This window comes from Eutrigla gurnardus (genome assembly GCF_963514095.1).
Source record: "Eutrigla gurnardus genome assembly, chromosome: 19".
Taxonomy (NCBI): Eukaryota; Metazoa; Chordata; class Actinopteri; order Perciformes; family Triglidae; genus Eutrigla; species Eutrigla gurnardus.
In genome coordinates, this window is record NC_139930.1 from 14,573,714 (window position 1) to 14,592,601 (window position 18,888).

Consider the following 18,888-nt stretch of genomic DNA (forward strand, 5'->3'; position numbering starts at 1 on the left):
AATCTTACCCACTTTTATCCATTAAAGTTACCTGTGTCTTTGCAATGCACACTGGGTAGAGGTTGGCCTCGTGCTCACAGAGGGTTGTCATGAATTGCAGAGTTAATTTTCCAACACTAATTAATGCGGTTTGAGGAAACTGGGGCACACAAAATGAGTTCCCCCCCTTGCATCTTTGTTCATGAACTCACATAAAAAAAATCACACGCACGGAGCTCCGAGAGGAAGCACTCGAAGAGGCCGACTACAAACTGGGTCATGGTTCAAATCATTTGAACACCGAGTGTAGCATCTCGGGGGAAATTTTCTAGCAGCTCCGACTTCTTGCGGTGGGTGCTATTACTTATTCTCTGTGGGGAAACAACAGCTCAGCCAGCACAAAGTGGTTTTTGCGTGTGATTATGTGCCCTTTATAGACAAGAGGTGGGAGAGAAAGAACTCCAAGCAAAAGGTCAGAGAGTTGGATTCCAAACAAACTACAATCTGACTACAAATAATTCTTTTTTGCTAACGTCATCCACACGCAGCGAGGTGATGCATTCCGTTCCGAGTTCAAGTTGCGGCTTCCACTAAACGTGTTTTGGAGAGCTTCCAGGAGGAGAGAGTACAGTCAGCGGTTCAGGGAATCTGGTGTGTAACGGCTGAGGGGAAGACATCAAGCATCTTCCAGTGTCACACAGGACCTTGTGCTCATCTCCTCCCACTCCTGCATTCAACAGAGCAGCCCTTCTTAGAGAGCTGGCGGGGGCCTCCTCTTTGCTGACTCAGACTAATAATAAACACGACAAACATGCGGAATACACTCCGGTTCAAAGCTGGAACTTTAGAACACATTCAGATACCATCTACAGATCCTTTTTTCGTGCCTCCGTTGCACTTACACAACCCGTCTCTCATTGCGTTTAGATCCATTTTTGGCTCACGCATACGCCACATATGCTCTTAAACTCTCAGGTCATAGTGTGAGGGGGGGGGGGGGGAGAGATAGAAAGAACAATGCCAGTGTGTCCAGGGCCTGTCTGACCTTCAGCCCACCCACCGCTCGCTCGCTCTGTGTATTGGCTACTGCCCGTGGGCGGCTGCTGCCCACTGCGCCTGCTTGGACCAACGGCATCCTGCCAGGCAAAGACCAACATAGAGGCCCTGTGTGTGTGTGTGTGTGTGTGTGTGTGTGTGTGTGTGTGTGTGTGTGTGTGTGTGTGTGTGTGTGTGTGTGTGTGCAAACAGTCCCTTCCCACAATACCGAACCTTGCGAACCAAACAGAGTAGCGTACTACACATTCTTCATTCGTTTTTGAATTCCTGCTCAAATATGTTTTTTCTTCATCATCTCCTTTCGTCTTTTGTTTGTTGTATCCTTTTTTTTTAACTTACAGTGTGATTTGATGTTTGTCACTGAGTTACCAGATCTAACCTTCATCCACCATGGTAACAAAAAGACAATTCACACATCGTGGATATGAAAAATGCCAAATGAGAAATGAGGCATTCTTTTTGTTGTGTCTTCATGTTGGCAGCATAACATTTCCAACTGATTTATTTGAATCTTCCTAGCGCCTTGCTTTGGAAAAATGCCGTCAATAGAAACGCACTGAGGTTGTGTGAATGCATATGTATGTGTGTGTGTGTGTGTGTGTGTGTGTGTGTGTGTGTGTGTGTCCACACAAGCCTGAGGATAGATATACTGAGCATCCAAACAACATGTTTTAAGGCTTTAACCACCTCTTGGTTAAAATGGGGCACAGTCACAGACCCAAAACCACCGTCATGAATAATAATGATAAACTGGAGATAAAACATGTGAAATGCCAGATGAATCACCGCAGCCTTCACTGACTAAACAGTGTGTCTTCTGGGGAATCCAGATGTTTTCTTTTAGGCATAAATAAATAAGGACACATACAAGGTATAACTAATACGTCACAATGATTAAGACCACCAGTCTGCCGTGCCTAACATAGTTCATATCTTACAAACCAACACTTTCCAGTGGGGGAGGGTCAGAGCTCCACAAGTCTGTTAATAGGTCACCATAGCCTGTGGTCGTCACACACTAGGCTCCAGTCTTTCCACGCCTGACCTCATCTCGGCCCAGACGCCGCTTCCAACGCCGCCTTGAGTCAGTTTCTCTCCGTCTATCTCTCATGCTCTTTGTTTGTATGCCCCTGCATCCCCGCATATATCTAACCCCCTCTTTCTCTTATCTTTAGCTGACTCCTCTATCCTTCCTGTGAACCGATCGCTTGTGTTTTCCGCTGATTTGTGGGCCTCCACAGCTGGCCTCTTCATCCTCATGCTGCTCACACATCAGCATCTTCCTCCTCCCGCTATGAGCATGCCTCGCTTCGCCCTCCTCGCTTGGTTCCTAAACGATTCCTCCCCAGGAAAAGAATAAACTAAATATGGCAGAAACGCTCACACAAACAAACAGCAAACACACACACACACACACACACACACACACACACACAGTCTTATATCATTCTCCAAAAAACAGTCCACCCATTGATTTCCTCCTCGAGCTATTGGCAAAGAGAAAACAACCAGAAACAGCTCCGAACCCCAGAATAAAACACACACACACACACACACACACACACACACACACACACACACACACACACACACACACACACACACTCCTGTCAAATGTTTACATGGAAACACTGTTTGGGAGGGGAACAGGTCTTTTTCCTTTTGCAGGTGGAAAACTACAATCACGCTGGGAACAGCTGGTGCTCCGCTGCCATGGCAACCCATGGGTCTTTCCAAAACAATACCACAGGCCGGACAGGTATCAGGGTGTCAGGGTGTCATGTGACACCGATCCGTTCACAGGCCGTCCTATAGCATAGAAGACTTTGGTCTTCAAATATTGGACATGGGGGCTGTTTGCAACCGTTTAATCTGTCTGTGACGCACAAGGGATTCTTTTGGACATTGATACACGTTCATTCATTTGCTTTCTTGGGGTGATCAATAACACTTTACTATCATGATTATTATTATTATGGTAATGCATGTTTAGTACTACCTGTCTTATTGTAACGAGACAATCACATTTTGAGAGGCCACTCGACACACCTCTTTCTCTGCCCTTTTCTTCGATTGTCTCTCAGTCGTTGCTGTTCTCGTCCATAATGGATTCATTCTCACACATACACAGAATTAAAAGGCTTGTCTGGGTTCAACTGCGATAAAGAGAGCTGTGGCCGACAGACAAATGAAACAATTGTTGCCTAAATCCCTGCAATGCTCTGTGTGGCTCTACAGGAAAGGAGGTTGAATGTAAAAAAAAATACAAGAAATACAAAATGAGGAAACGAGCCACAATCATGGCAATTACAGTAATAAGAACTAAAATGATAAAAAGCAATGAAGAGAAAGAAGACAAAGACAATGCGACAGACTGAGAGCCATGAAATTGGAGAGCGAGAGGGAGTGACTCTCAGAGGAGGCATAAGATATCCTCGATAGTGAGAGCTGCCTCTCCATCCCCCCCCCCCCCCCCATCACGCTTTCCACTCAGCATGGCCGTCATAAATCTGCCCCGGCTGCTGACGCCTTCATAGGAGGAGGCCTGTCATCCCAACACGGCCAATATAACCCCGCCACTGGTTCTCCCTCACACACACACACACGGTTACAAATACATGCAATACCTTATAGCCCCACCCAGCCCCATAGGACCCCAAACGTTACGCTACAAAGCTCAGAGCCTTCTCTCTTAATCCTGCTATTTGATGAGCGAATATAATCACAGATTGAATGGAGTGTTTTAATAGCTTTCTACATCCCCCCCCCCCCCCCACACACACACACTCTCTAAATCAGATTCATGTACAATGTGCTGGATTTGGAAGGACAAAGCTTATTGAAAAGTCTGGATACTGGAGATAAATAAGATGCTCGTCTCCCAAACGCTGCACTTTTCATTACCGCCCAACTTAAACAAATGGTGTAAAGCCAATAAGCAATAGATAGACATGCCGTTAAATGCACATGAACACAGCGCTGCACACATAATCCTCCTGCGACTGCACTTGACAGATTTGATACATGTCACTCTCTTGACATCATGACTCTCTTTAAGTAGGAAAATCTGGAGGTGTGGCTCCGTTTGGGGAGTCTTTCACTTGAGGTCACAGTGGGCACTTTAAATCCCTTGTGACTAGATTGGGAAAGCTACGACTGCCCTGGAATCCATGTTATAACAAAAGTGTGTATTTGGCTACACAAATCCCAGAGACATCGATCCCCAGAGGCTTGTTTTATTTCATTCATTTATTTTTGCATTTAACGCTCCTTTGAGAGGGAACACACAATCCCTGTATGAAGCCGGCAACTTTCCTCATCTCGTTTTTTCCATTGTAGTCAATTTATCATGAATACAAGCAAGTCACAGCCGACCTGATGTCTATCGGCTGGTGAATTCCTCGCTCCTGCTTCCTGGCGTAATCAACATTACTCGAGAAATCAGAATAAACCAATTTGTTTCCTGGAGGTAATCGCTTCGCCTCAGTCTTGATAATCTCTGTGGAAACGACCCAACAGAAGCAGCAGTACGTTTCAGTTAAAAAGCTGGGACGATGGCCAAGTCGGAGATGCTGCTCCTTTAAAAACGGACAGCGCCCCCTGCAGTGATGTAATTGTCCCTTTGTCTCAGGATGGAGGGATGAGAGGCAAAACAGAAATAAAAATGAAAGGGCACGGCTTGTAATCACACCACTGGAGGAAGAGAGACAAGCAGAGGAGGAAGTGTGTGTGTGTGTGTGTGTGTGTGTGTGTGTGTGTGTGTGTGTGTGTGTGTCCAGGGAAATAAACAATACAACAGCCAGGCTATGAGCAGTCATGAGTTAGATTCACCTACAGCATTGCCTTTGGATACAGTTTGTTAAACTGTCAATCGTGAAGAATGCTGACACTTTACTACTACAACTACCATCACATTTCACTTTCCTCAGCCTTATATGGTAATACACTGTCAAACGAGCATCAATACAGTTATAGTCAAACTTCTATAATCCTTAATGAAAGTATAGATCCACAGTGATGCTTAATCGACTTAAAATATCTCTATATATGTCAAGAACAAGAACTGTTTGGAAAAATAAAGCATAGTCAGACCTAAACTTCAAAGTTATTCAATTTGCAATGATATTATGCAGAGAAAATAAACAATTCTGTGTCATGAGTGTCAAGTTTTACAGGCATTTCGCTGCCAGGGGATGCTGCATCACTGTCACAAGTCGGGCATAAAATATGGGAGAGCAGTCACACAAGAGACGAGGAATAGAACAGAAAAATTTGATTTGATAAAAAGGAAGATAGATGAAAAGAGACGCTGAGAAGAAAGTAGACAGGCAGGCCGCATATATATGTATATATATATATATATGTAAATATATATATATATATATATATATATATACATACATACATTATTACAGCAGAACTTAAAGACACGAGCAGAACTTAAAGACACGAAAATCACACGGCCGATCATACACGTTGTCTTGTACGTCTCTGTTTCAGTCTAAATCTCATCTATTCCCTTTCTCCCTACTGCCACCACTCCCTTTGATCACACAACTAAAGTGCTCTCCTGTATTGACACACACACACACACACACACACGCACACACACACGCACATCACCATACCCTCATTCTGCCAGACAAACCTTTGATTCCACAAACTCCTGTCGTGTCGTCTCTGTCAACTGCTAAAGTAATTCCGAAAGAGAAGCCCCGAAGCATTATGGGGGAAATAAGCGTTCAAATTGCTGCAAAATCATGCAGAGACTCTGATTAATAATACAGCATGCTAAATTACCAGCCCCGCTCTGAATCGTGGACGGCACTCATTACGCCGGCGGTTTCTACGGGCAAAGATGGTAATGTGCGATGAAAAAAAAGAAGAAGAAGATGCTTTTAGGTTGTTAAGTCAGCAAATGGTAGATGATGGGAATTTAGCGTAGAGGCATTTAGTGGCATTTACAGCATGTGTATTGTCTTGAACATAACAACAATAATAACATATTCCTTTCTGCCCTTTATTTTTCATTCACAATCCACCACAGGAGCTAATGTTCTACCTTTCCTGAGAATCTCTCACCCTCTGTCTCTCTCTTTCCCCCTCATTTCCCTTCCACGTCGGCCTTTGCGAAGCCATTCTGCAATCTCACCATGGCGGTAAATCTTGAGGGCAGACCTCAACCCTCTGACACTCTCTTTAATGCATCATGAACACCGCGGCGATCGCGTGTGGGCGGCGAGCAGCCTCATTAAATTATCTACACTTAAAACCATCCGTGGCTATCCGCGGCCCATCATAAGTAATGTGTGGGTTTTAAATGCTCTTTTGTGCTGGATAGAAATAGAATGAATGGGACTGACAGGAATACTATTTCTTTTTTCTTTTTTTTTTACTGCTACGTTGAACTTTAACGATGCCAACACATTACTCACCAGGCTGAAGTGTAACAAACAGTTTGTCCGGGATGAATTCAATGTTTCCCAGATGTGTCTCCTGATTGATCCGGTTCATTCTGCAGCATCGTTGCAGTAGAAGCTTAAAGCTCATTTGAACGCTGGCAAAAAAAAACGATATTTGTGTGACACATGTGTCTTAGAGCGTTAGCAGGCTAGCGTTTGCTAATTAGACCTAATTAGATGTTACTAAGTATAGCTGAAGCTGATGGGAATCCACAAACCTCATGGTGGCACTAGAAGAACAGTCAGAGGACAATGGAAGTCATTGGGATTCACTGTCTGGAGACCATTTCGGGGGGAAAAACATTGAGCAGGTGAGTTGTTTGACAACATTGCCATCTGCCGAGCCATGCTTCTAATTAAAAGGACAATGCATACCCGATAAAACTAAACATCGCCACACAATCACAGGTGTTAAGTGTTTTCATGTGTCTGTTGCCATGGGGGGGAAGGCACTCCGAGCCCAAAGGTCAGAGGTTAGAGGTTAACACATTGTTGGAGTGGGGACAAAGGTCACATGGGTTTTGTGTTACTATGTGTAGCCATATATGCCTCCAGCAGGAGGGCTGAAAAAATCCAATTAACAAACAGTATTACGACTTCAATCAATAAAATCACGAGCGAGGGAATGGATCCCCATGCTTATCAGCTACTGGAAACCAGTATCTTTATAAGAAAGTGTTGAAATCCTGACTGACTCAATAAAATGCCTCAAATGAAATAGCATGTGAATAGAAATACGCCGCTCCATCTGTGTGCGTCGGTTCTAGAGTGATAAAATGTGGGTGTCCTGCTGCTGTGGAGGTATTATGATACGCGACACGATGTGAAGAGGAAGCTTGGGGCTGTGGATTAGTTGTTTTCCCCCCCGACAGGCAAACTGAAAGACAGCTCCTCCTTTTATAAATAGCAGTCATTAAATTAAAACGCACTACGTTTCCTAAAATCCTTTCCGTGGCTCGATCTCCCCTTGAAGCTTCAATCGAGATAACGATCCTCCACATTTCAGTTGGCTTTTAGGCGAGGAGAGAGACGGATGACGATGAAGTTTAGCCCCCTGCTTCATTTCATCCGGTCTGACGGAGCCATCGTGATGTGAAAACAGGAGTTATTGTTTCACGTCAATGTCTGACACGTTGAGAAGATGTGACACTTTAAAAGTGAGCATCGATGAGTGATGAGCGCACCGCGAACGACTTGCAGTTCGGATCCAATTGGAGTCACAATAATCTGCGAATGAAGGTGAATTATTTGTCTGGCGGCTGATGTTCAACGGGGGGCTAATTACTATTGACACATCATTTTCAGTTCCACAAATGTAATACTTCTATTACTCCATGAACTAAAATAAAAGTACATTCAAGGATTACTAACAACCCCATGATTTATACAATCTAAGGATGAGCGGTTGGCCATGGCAGAGTACTAGTTATGGACTGATCAGTACAATTTCCATGTACTTTTACTGCCAGGTTGTGAATACTTCCTCCTCCACATGTAGTTTGTTTCCCTTTGACACATCTGACCAAGAGTTAATCATTAAAAAGCTTTGTCAGTCCCCCCGGAGAAGCGATCCTTCAAGAGCCACGTCGTTTTTTTGTGCTCATGCGTAACACTTTCTATTACTTACTGCACTTATTTGCAGCGGCTGTGACTTTTACGGTTATGGGATTATGGTATATGTACTGTTTAGGTGGCGCAGAGCGTAATGGGACTACCGTCTGGCAGCAGACGCCTAACAAGCCCCGGCCAGCTGGAGGGCGTGGCTGCTTCCACATGCTGCGAGAAGCCTGGTAATTGCACAAATGTAAAGCCGTGTCAACACAGCATATGCGGCATAAGCAGGTGGAGCTTCGGGATAGCGTGAAGCCCCGCCAGTGGAGTGTCCCCGCTCCCGTGTAGGAGCCATAAAATCATTGTGACGTAATGAAGGAAAGTGCAAATGGCTCATATGTTCTTTGAGGCTACGGTGCTTGAAACCGCAGCCAATAATTTCATGTACCGCATGCAGTGGGATGACATCCGATGAGTGTGTTCCCGGCATGACTTCATCTCTAAGGCACACTTCATCCCCATTACGATCCCCAGAGGCCTGTAACGTAGGCAATGATGCTTTCCTGCTGCCGAGATCGTCTCTAAGAAACCAACCCTCAGAACTCCTGCTAGACCTCCAGCAAGACATTTCCATCAGGTGCATGAACTAAAGATACTACTAGGCCATGTGTGATTTCACTGCACAATTAAGGGAATATGCAGTAACCGCTGTAACACTTTGGGGCATCAAGAAAATCATTACTCACTGAACCCGGAGTGGCTACACTCGCTTTACCATAACCCTGTCTCCCTCCCTCACGGCTCGCGGCTCAGACATTACAGCCCGCAAGCGGCGCTTATCATCGGCACACAGCAGAACGAGCACAAAAGGCCACAATCTGCCTAATCTTTGGTCAAACACAAGCTGCGGCATCATCGCCGCTCAGGGCAATAAACTGCGGCTTTATGCCGGAGCTGTTCCGGGGACACGCGCTAGGACTCCGCTAAACGGACCGTAGAGGTTTGCCAAAGCACATTCTCCAGGGGAACTGTTGCCTTGGTTACCACGGCCAACAGGAAGAGCATTTCATTTCTGATTAGGTAACCTGTCAAGATGAGGAGAGGGCTTCTTTTTTTATCGTGCTACTTAGGAAATATAACCAGAAGGAGTGAAGCATCTAATGAAAGGTTATTTGTTCAAATTAGGAAATACCTAATAGCGAAATACTGATGTTTGCCTCATGGACACTTCAAAAGCACACCTATGCACACATGGATCTATCCTCTCTCTATGCTACTTAAAAAAGAGAACAGGGCAGGAAAGAATGCAACATTGCATTCCACCGTATGGTAGACTGTCATTTAAACATCCTTTGAATTAATTTCTCACCCAATCTGATGGTTGCCATGGAATTCCTCCAGCCTCTAACTCTTCTTCTCTAATCTTCTCCTCCCCCTTTCTCATCTTCCCCCTATTTATATTGGCACCGAGCCAGTCTGACTGTCTGCCAGCTTCAAGCATCCCAGCATCAATTACCTGAACCCAGCACTCACTTATTCCCATAATGGCTCTAAAACCTACCCACACACACACACACACACACACACACACACACACTGCCAAACAACGTCTGATCAAACACACGCTCATGAGATATTAGAACGTATTCACACTTTCAAAAACCTAGACTATCAGCCTTTTTCTGTTCATGTGTACACACAGACACACACACACACACAGACACACACACACACTTTCAAAAAATGAGGACACTGACTAATTAAGGAGATGAAGAGAAAAAAAAAGAGTCCGAGCCTACACAGTCATTCAATTATCTCTATTCCTCTGGCTGTCTGGCTGCTGTCTCTGGAAGGTTATGGGCTCAGCTCACCACAGCCTCCTCTGGGATTTAGTCATGAGGAACCCGTTTGCTATTTGATTCCCCTCCCATGCAGATCTCATCACCGTGCTGAAGAACCGCTATGTCTCCATCCTACCTTTCCTGCCATATTTGACCCCCTCCGGACCAGCAGGAGCAATTCATACTGTATGCAACATGTTTTATGAAGGATGAAGGACGTTTGACAGATTCTACGGTATAGGCCTACTTGTGATGTTTAGACCAACAATGGCTTGCAGACAAACCGACAGCATGGGACTTCTAGCCTCTACCACCAGCATTGTGATATGATAAATAGGGATGTTTGAATGAAGCAAACCCACTCTTCAACCCTTACTCCCACTCCTAAATCCTCCCAGGTATTTAGGTATTTGGATGCATTCAACCCGGACCCGGTCGCCTTGGCAACAGGACCTTGCAGGGAGACGCAGGAAGCTCTAGGTAGACCTACGTATGTGTGTGTGCTCTTTATCTAAACAAATGCAACTGAAGAACATATATAGATAGATAGATAGATAGATAGATAGATAGATAGATAGATAGATAGATAGATAGATAGATAGATAGATAGATAGATAGATAGATAGATAGATAGATAGATAGATAGATAGATAGATAGATAGATAGATAGATGTTAAGTCCACCTTACAGAAGGAGATTCCTCAAAGACAAGAGCATAAGTTCCCATCCAGCCATCAAGTATCCATGTAATTGAATAATCCTCAGACTGTGCAATCATCTTGAGATGAGAGAAGAGAGGTGTAATATGTTTATACACTCATTAGTGTCCTTCAATTATAACCATTTCAATTGATTTTGAAATCAATAACTATCTAATTTCATCCTAATGAGTTAATCGTTAGATTCAGATTTCTAGTGTGTATGTTTCAGCAGGATATGTAAACACATGGTGCTGTTCCAAAAGCTACAAAGAATCTGCTTTTCTGCAACGATGTGGTCATGCAAGGAGTATGTTGTTGTTACTCATCGTGGCATTTTTCTGATTTTCTCTAAAAACATGCAGTCCCAACTCCCAACATCTGTCTACAAAGACAGAGGGAGAGAGATACCGTCAGAGTGTTAAAAGGTTAGAAACCGGAGAAGGAGGTGGGGTTGAAAGGAAAAGAAAACGTCTGAACCTTCTCCGTAGAAATGAATGGAAGATTTGCTTATAAAATCCGCCTCGTGCTGAACTGCGAACGCAACTTGAGACAGAAAATGTGACAAAACAAGGAACGGGCTTTGACAGAAAGTCGGTGAGAGACAGACAGAGATGTGACGAGATAGGAGCCTCTCACAAGCATTAAAACTACTTAGAGAGAGACGGTGAGGGAGGCAGTGTGAATTAGAGTCTTTCTTCTCTGGCGCCTCGAGGGAGGAATGATGTATTCAATTTGGGTTAAAAGAATGCGTTTAGAAAGGAAACACTACGACGGGCCCGGGGTGCATGCGAGGCACGTATCGGAGGATTAATGCCTTTTCTGTGTTTCTCCGCTGGATGGTAATTGAGAGATTCAGGAGCAGAGCTTTTACTGAGCCAGATCAAGGCTACACGCTGTCAATGAAAACTACAAACATGGACACGAGGGCATCTGACTGTCACTCAAAAGTGCTAAAAAAAAAAAGGCAGGAGACCATGTTCCATCCTTGGCTTCATGTCGGTCTTTATTTCTTCATCTTCAGCTCTGCGTCTTTACAAACTCCACTCCACTTTAACGTTTTCGATCTGTTTCACTGAGCTCCTCTCATATCTGAAAACGTTCTGCTCATCATTTCATTGCTCTCCTCCCCTTTCATCTCTCCACTCTGGGGGGGGATGACTGGCTTCGGAGGTGCCAGTTACATGGCCTGCTAGGGTAACGTTAGCCTGCTTATGTAACGGGACACTGGAAGCAGGGGAGGGCACCGCAGGTTGCAGGGCTGCTCATATACATGCATGGGCGTACGCCCACGGGTGTCATATAACTTATGAGAGAGCACTACAGCATATAAGCACTTTTAAAGCTTGTGTAAGTAAATGAAGTGAACCCACAATCATAATTATACTCCAGAAGTTATCAAAACTGATTCCCAATGAAGTTTTAATAACGCAAATTACCAAACTTTGCCCAACAATACGCCATGCTGGCTGGGTACTGCATATTTCTATAGCCAGGGTTTAGTAAAATAAAAATACAAGATGTAATACTGTTGACAAAGGTCAGATATAAGTGAATGGGAATGGACAGGTAGATAACACGATTAAAGAGTGTGTTTTATGTCACAGCAAGAGAGAAACACTTACAACCTGTAGATTTAACTGCAATTTCTTTTCAATGCTAACAAATTAATTGTGTGAAAATTCCAAGTAGACGGTTTATACCTCAAAGATTGCAAACCACAGCAATAAGGACTTTGGCTTTCTGCACGAATCCTAACTCATCAAGGCCGTCATCATAACCCAAGAACCTGAATGAAAGCCTGCTTCCGACCAAGTGGGGTAAAACAGAAAGAGATAAACTAATAACACATACATCGGGAAACGTGATGAAAGCACAGCAGGTCCTTGCACTCATTCAGGCAAAGGCAGAGATTTCCCCGCGGAGTTTGGGCGTCCTCTAACACTGTGGAAACGACCTCCTTTCGTGTGTGTGTGTGTGTGTGTGTGTGTGTACAGTACTGGGACTGGGAGGACAGAGCAGTGGGGCAGCTGCTGGTGGAAATGGTGCACAGCAGCAGGACTGCACAGTTTCTTGACCACCAGACAGATGTGCAACGAGCCGCAGTCCCACATGGTTATTACCTAGCAAGGATAAGGCAGGGGAGCACACACACACACACACACACACACACACACACACACACACACACACACACACACACACACACACATGCCTGAGCAAACATGACCTCATATAGAGCAAAAGGCACCACAAGGACACATGAATGCCACCTACAAACACTGCTATACTCCATACAGGCTCAGGCCAGATGTGCATGCTTTGCACCCACCCAACAACTACTTCAAATGGTTGCCTTCGTCATCAGCACACATACGGAGACGTTAAACTCCATACGACCCCAGAAAAGAAGGCAGTCGGAGACGTATGAGCATGAGAAACTACGGTGGGAGAACAAAGGAGTCATTTTTGTCGCCATCCCTGAGAGGCGTGTACGACAATGAATCAAGCCTGTGTCACCACTCCGTGAGTGTGTGAGATATGTGATGTGTGTTCTCGTGCTGTACAGTAGAGCAATGCAGTGGCGCAAACTGAAAATGCTGCTTCTTCAACTAAAGCGCACTTTCTGTCTGAAAAAAACATGATTAAGCTTAAATGACAGGATAGCTACGATGTACAGGCTGCAACTAAAATCTAATGCAGGGCTGCTGTATTGGACTGCATTGGTTTTTGAGCAAGGTGCACCAAACAAAGTGGTAACTGAGTGCTACTTGATCACAGTATACACACGCCCACGGCATTTATTTCTGGCTGAATCAAAGCAGACCTTTTGTGCCATTTCCTGAGAGCAAGAAAACATTCCATTTTATGCTGAACATTTTGATCGCCACCTAACCATCTGTTCCTGTGCACAAAATGAGAAATATAGGGCAACACACAGGGATAGATAGGAATACTCAGCTACGTAGACAGAGTGGTAAAACTTAACATAGACACACAGGGTGTTTGTGAGAGTGTGCTGACCTCCCGACCCTGCACAAGGTCAGGTCCTTGAAAAAGGCCCAGAATTCCCAGTCACCCCCTTAATGTTGAGTTCACATTGCTTCCTCAAACAGTCTTAAAAATGAATTTGTCCCTGCTGTCACCTTTTAAATAACTTAACATAACTGTATGTACTATTCATTCTTCATTATGTTTATATTTTATTATCTATTGATTATTGTGTTCTGCTGGCTGCAATACAAATGGCCCTTTTAGGGATAATAGAGATCCCTTGAACCAGAGTAAGTTTGACTCCAGACATCTACACTGCAGGGTTCTCACCGTCCTGCATGTCTGCTGCCTGTGCGAGCGTGCATGTGAACTCACAGATAAGATGCATGATGACTACGATGATGATAAAAGCCATTATGCAACCGGGGCAACGGCATGGCATCACTTTGATTAGACGAGCCAGCTGTTAATTACGGAGGAGCTGGACTCAGCTCAATCTCATGTTGTTGTTGGCAGCAGTGGAGCGAGAGGACACAGAGGGGGGGGGAGGAGCACGGATGGATGGACAGAGGCAGAAATGGCTGGATGGATGGAATAAAAACTAAGTTCACAGGTTGGGGGATGACGAGGTGTGAACGTTCTTATCAATGTGGTGAAAGAGGCTTGGTGACGTAGAGACCACTCAGAAGGCTACTTCTATTGCCGGCGAGCTAACCGCTAACACGCTAACCAGCCATTTTTGGGTCCCGTGATAGCTTAAATTTGATGTACAAGTTAATAAACCTCGAACTAAGATGCACTAATATGCTACAATAGAATTTAGAAGAAACTTAAGCCCATTGACCTTTGACTCTATTTACCCCCCAACGTCAATACCAATCGATTAATCAATCACGGTTTGCACGGCACCTTTCAGGTTACCGCAATTAAAAGTGCTTGACGGATGACTTACAAGCTGATGATAATACTGGTTGCAATAAGGATGATGAGATCCCAAAGCACACGCACACGTTTAAAAATACACGCATGACACAGAGGCACATGACAGTCACACAACAACAGGCTGATGCACAAAGACACACACACACACACACACACACACACACACACACACACACACACACACACACACACACACACACACACACACACACACATTTTTACTGCAAAAGACTGAGAACACATTAACCTTTTACTGCAATCAGTCCTTTGTTTGTACTTTTGCTCAACTTTGACTTTTTGGCCTTTCTGACCAAAACGTCAAACAGCCCCAGCAAGTCAATCTTGCAGCCATATTGCTATATTCCGTCATTTAATGCTTGTTTAATAGTAATGCAGGCAAATATGATCAAAAAAGGCGATCTAGAAACCATAGAGCTGGTTGGTTAAGTCAATCAAAAATAAATAGGCTTGAAATAGAGACGTGACATCAAAAACCAAACACAAATTAAAATTTCCCAAACATTTCTGGGCTTGACTCCACAGAGCCTGAAATGCTATTATTCCTCTGTGGGCGTCGTGCACTCCACTAATCTACCCACCAGAGCGTCTGAATGATGGAGAGAGGGAGGGAAAACAGGGGGGGAAGAAGGTAGATAACAAAATTATGAATTACTTTCCAATTTACAGGATAAAACCACAGCATGGTAAGCTACGATGAGGCTCTACAATGATTATTTCTGACAGAACAGAAACTAAACCTGCGAAGCAACATATTTGCCTGAGGATGTATAGTTTACAACACTGTTGACAGAAAACGGCCAAGGCATTCTCGTTGCTCCATACTCATGTTGCCTCTTTGTGCTGACTGTTTGATGAGATTATACGAAGCTCACTGGACGGTAAGCAATGCAGCTCGGCTCAAGACATTGCAGTGGTGAATGCATGATGTTGTGAATCACATACATGCAAACACACAACGAAAGAAGCAAGAGCGAACAGGACATTGAAATGCAACATCTCAACAACGGTCGATTGCATGCACACACATCCTGTATCGCCGGAAAGAAACGGCATTTGCGAGTTTCCTTTAGAAACAGAAATGTGCACAAAGTTGGAGTTTTGGATTTCAGAAATATCCGGACACAGCCTCGGGATCTAAGATCATCATGGCCGCCACCTGGCACCGAATTCCTAGCAACTGTCGAGTTTACTCAATTAAACTAAGATAGTTAGAGTGTAAACCATCCGGTCTCAGCCCTAAGAAAAACTGTGGTTGTCATCTTGGAAGGAAAGCGACTCAAATGAATAAATCCATCAATAAGAAAAGATACACGCATACATAAAAAATAGTAAAAAGAGGATGTGACCGTTTAAAATATAAGCAACTGCTTCTATCTGTGGTATGTTGTGAACCTCTTTAGAAGCAAATAAGATAAAGCCTCACCAGACTGAGATAATGAGTCATGAGTGTCTGAGTTAATATTACTCCTACACAGAGAGAGAGAGAGGGAGGGAGAGAGACAACGAGAACCACTACCGAATCTACAAAAACAGATTAAATTGTGGGTGTTAAAATGTTTGAGTTGGGTTGAAGATTTGTATTATTCATGAAGCTTTTTGTCGGCTTTCTTTTGTCTGGGTTTGGTTTTAGGATCAAGAGTCTATCATTTCCTCCTATAACATACCGGTATTATTATGCATTGTTATGAATGCCACAACGCAAAGTGACCAGTTGACTGTGAATGTGTAATCTGTCAATCAATTTCAATTTCCAAAAATGGCTCGGACAATGAAGGAAAATGTAGTGTACTGTGCAGAGACAAGACCGTTTAACAAAGAGAACGGCAGATAAATCCTGAATGTCTGGCTCAGAGGGGAGAAGATGAAGATGAAGTGTGTGTGTGTGTGTGTGTGTGTGTGTGTGTGTGTGTGTGTGTGTGTGTGTGTGTGTGTCAGACAGGCTGCTGCGTAAGGAAACACGCAGCATCAGTTCAACGGCGCGCATGGAAACAATTAACCCGAATTAGTTCAGAAGTGGAAGGACATGCAGTATTTATATTTGTGGTTTTGTGAGTAACACTTCTGTCTCAGAGCGCGACGGAGAGATGAGTAAAGTTTCCACTACACCACGACGGCAGGAGAAGAGGCTTTAAAAGCATCACAAATCATCAAGCCGTGGACGCTTTACACAGAGCAGCTCCTCAGACCGGCATCAATGCTGCTTTGTTTCTATTAACTGAGCAGTTAATCAGAGAAGGAATGTCTTTTTCTTTTTAAACTGTTAGGTTATAAATCCTTATTAAAGCCAGGCTAATCTGAATGATTATGAAGGAATGTGCAGAGTTAACACAACAACTTGTTTCCCCGGTGTGTTCTTATAACTTGTCACCCGTGTGTATATTAGCCAGCGGTTAAAAAACATTCAGATCCTTCAAATAGTAGCACTATTAAAAAAGTAATGAAAGTCCAGCATTCAACCTGATACGTGAAAGTACAGAAATATTATCTAGATGAACTTCACATACTCATTATTGATAAAAATACACATATTATTGGATTAGTATCACTGATGCATTGAATTGAAAGCAGCATTGTTATGTTGTGCTCCTTATTAAATATGGATTATGCCGGATAAATGTTGTAAAGTGGACATAAAAACGGGAATAATCAAATAAAAGTGCCTCCAAACTGTACTTAAATACAACGATTGAGTCCTCCACCCTTCTCACAATCGCTACTTGGCACTCAAACTGTAAAAGCAAACGAATGTAAGTCGACGGGCCGAGATGGACGCGCCACTGTCAGCGCACTCAGCAAAACATTGGAGTGATCTCACACCCTCTTCCGCTGCCAGAGTAACCTTTGAGCACGGAGTCGTGAGCCCTTGGCCATGAGCCCACTGGCAATACTGAGTCAACCAGTGGTCAAAGACGGACAGAGAGAGAAGGCCAGGAGGTGGAGAGGAGAGGGAGGGGAACCATTAACCATTGAGAAGTGAGACAAAGGATGCCAGGGCCTCGTCACACTCCAGTGAGAACAAATAATACCCCTCCCTCCCTCCCTCCTTCCCCCCCAAAAAATGGGACAAGAACCTCGAGTGACCCACTTTTCCGCTGACCGCTAACTGCACACCCAAAGTGATCAGCAAGTCAAGTGTGTGAGAAAGAGTAGGAGAAGGATGTGCATGTGTGTTGGGCGTGGGAAAGCAGCATGTGTTTCAGTTCATCTCCGCCGCACTCTTGATCTCTTGTCAGCTGTGAGTTGTTTGGATTCATCTGTCAAGTGTTTCATCTCTAAAATGAAAAGAGTCCCTTAAACAGTCCGTTCCAGTCTGGTTGGTTTTCATGCCTCGTCAGCAACATTTACTGCATTTATCCGTGCATCCCGAGAGCAACGTGAGATTAGCCGTGAGACAAAGATGGTGGGAAGAAATAATAAACAGGTAAGGCAGGCTGAGAGTGCCTTCAAGGGCACTTCATGGCTTCATATTAATTGAAGCCATCAGTAACAGGTCTCAGGGAGATGTTAGTGGGGGTGACAACACATTCTATTTCATCACACACACACACACACACTCTTTGATCACGGTTTGATCGCCTTGTCGTCTGAGTCATCAGCTGGACTTTAGAGTCCATTTTGCATGGACACATTTCTGTATTTTACATCTTAATTTGGAGAATTGCATGCTTAATCCCTCTGAGATTTGTGTCATTATTATAATGTATTATTTGTATGAGACGATGACAACACAACACTCCCGAGCCTGAACATCTAAGAGAAAAAAAAAGGGATATGAAAAGCTCAATATTGAACTCTAGCAGCTATGACTGAGATCCAAATGAGTACCTTTATTATACAGAGACTGTCTGCAACAACCACATGGGGACGAGGCTTGTTTCTTTTGAGTCACCAAATGTCTTAAATATGCTTTAACAGGCGTTGCCTCCAGAGCCGAATTAACTCTGCTTATGTTGTGTCCCGGTCTGAAAATACTTTGTTCTTACGGCGGTCTCTCCTACGACTGCGAGCCTTTTATGGCCCCTTTTCGCCGTTACTCATCCGACGGGCTTTATTTAAAAATCGGTTTTGCCCTCTTTTCCTCTGTCAGTCGATGTTCCACGCCTTGAAATTGACCCCAGCGTTCTCAAAAATAGACTCATTCTCACTCAAGCGAGCACAGATGAACGCATGCACACAGACATGTATACACAATATGTGATGTCCCGCCCCCCCCCGAGTCGCTTCAGTCAGATGTTCACGAATCAGCCTCGGGCACACAAGATGAGTGACTGTGACGTCAGTGTCACAATATAGCAGTGTTGCCTACGTTTGACCTAAAATAGAAGCGTTGCTGCCGTCGTCCAG

The 18,888-nt window shown here is 44.1% G+C and overlaps 1 protein-coding gene across 1 annotated transcript in view; it reads right to left on the reverse strand.

Annotated features, from left to right (window-relative positions):
• The window catches only part of bcr (BCR activator of RhoGEF and GTPase), a 62,906-nt gene that overhangs the window by 27,827 nt on the left and 16,191 nt on the right, over positions 1-18,888 (reverse strand). The gene's annotated exons all lie outside the window — the stretch shown is intronic.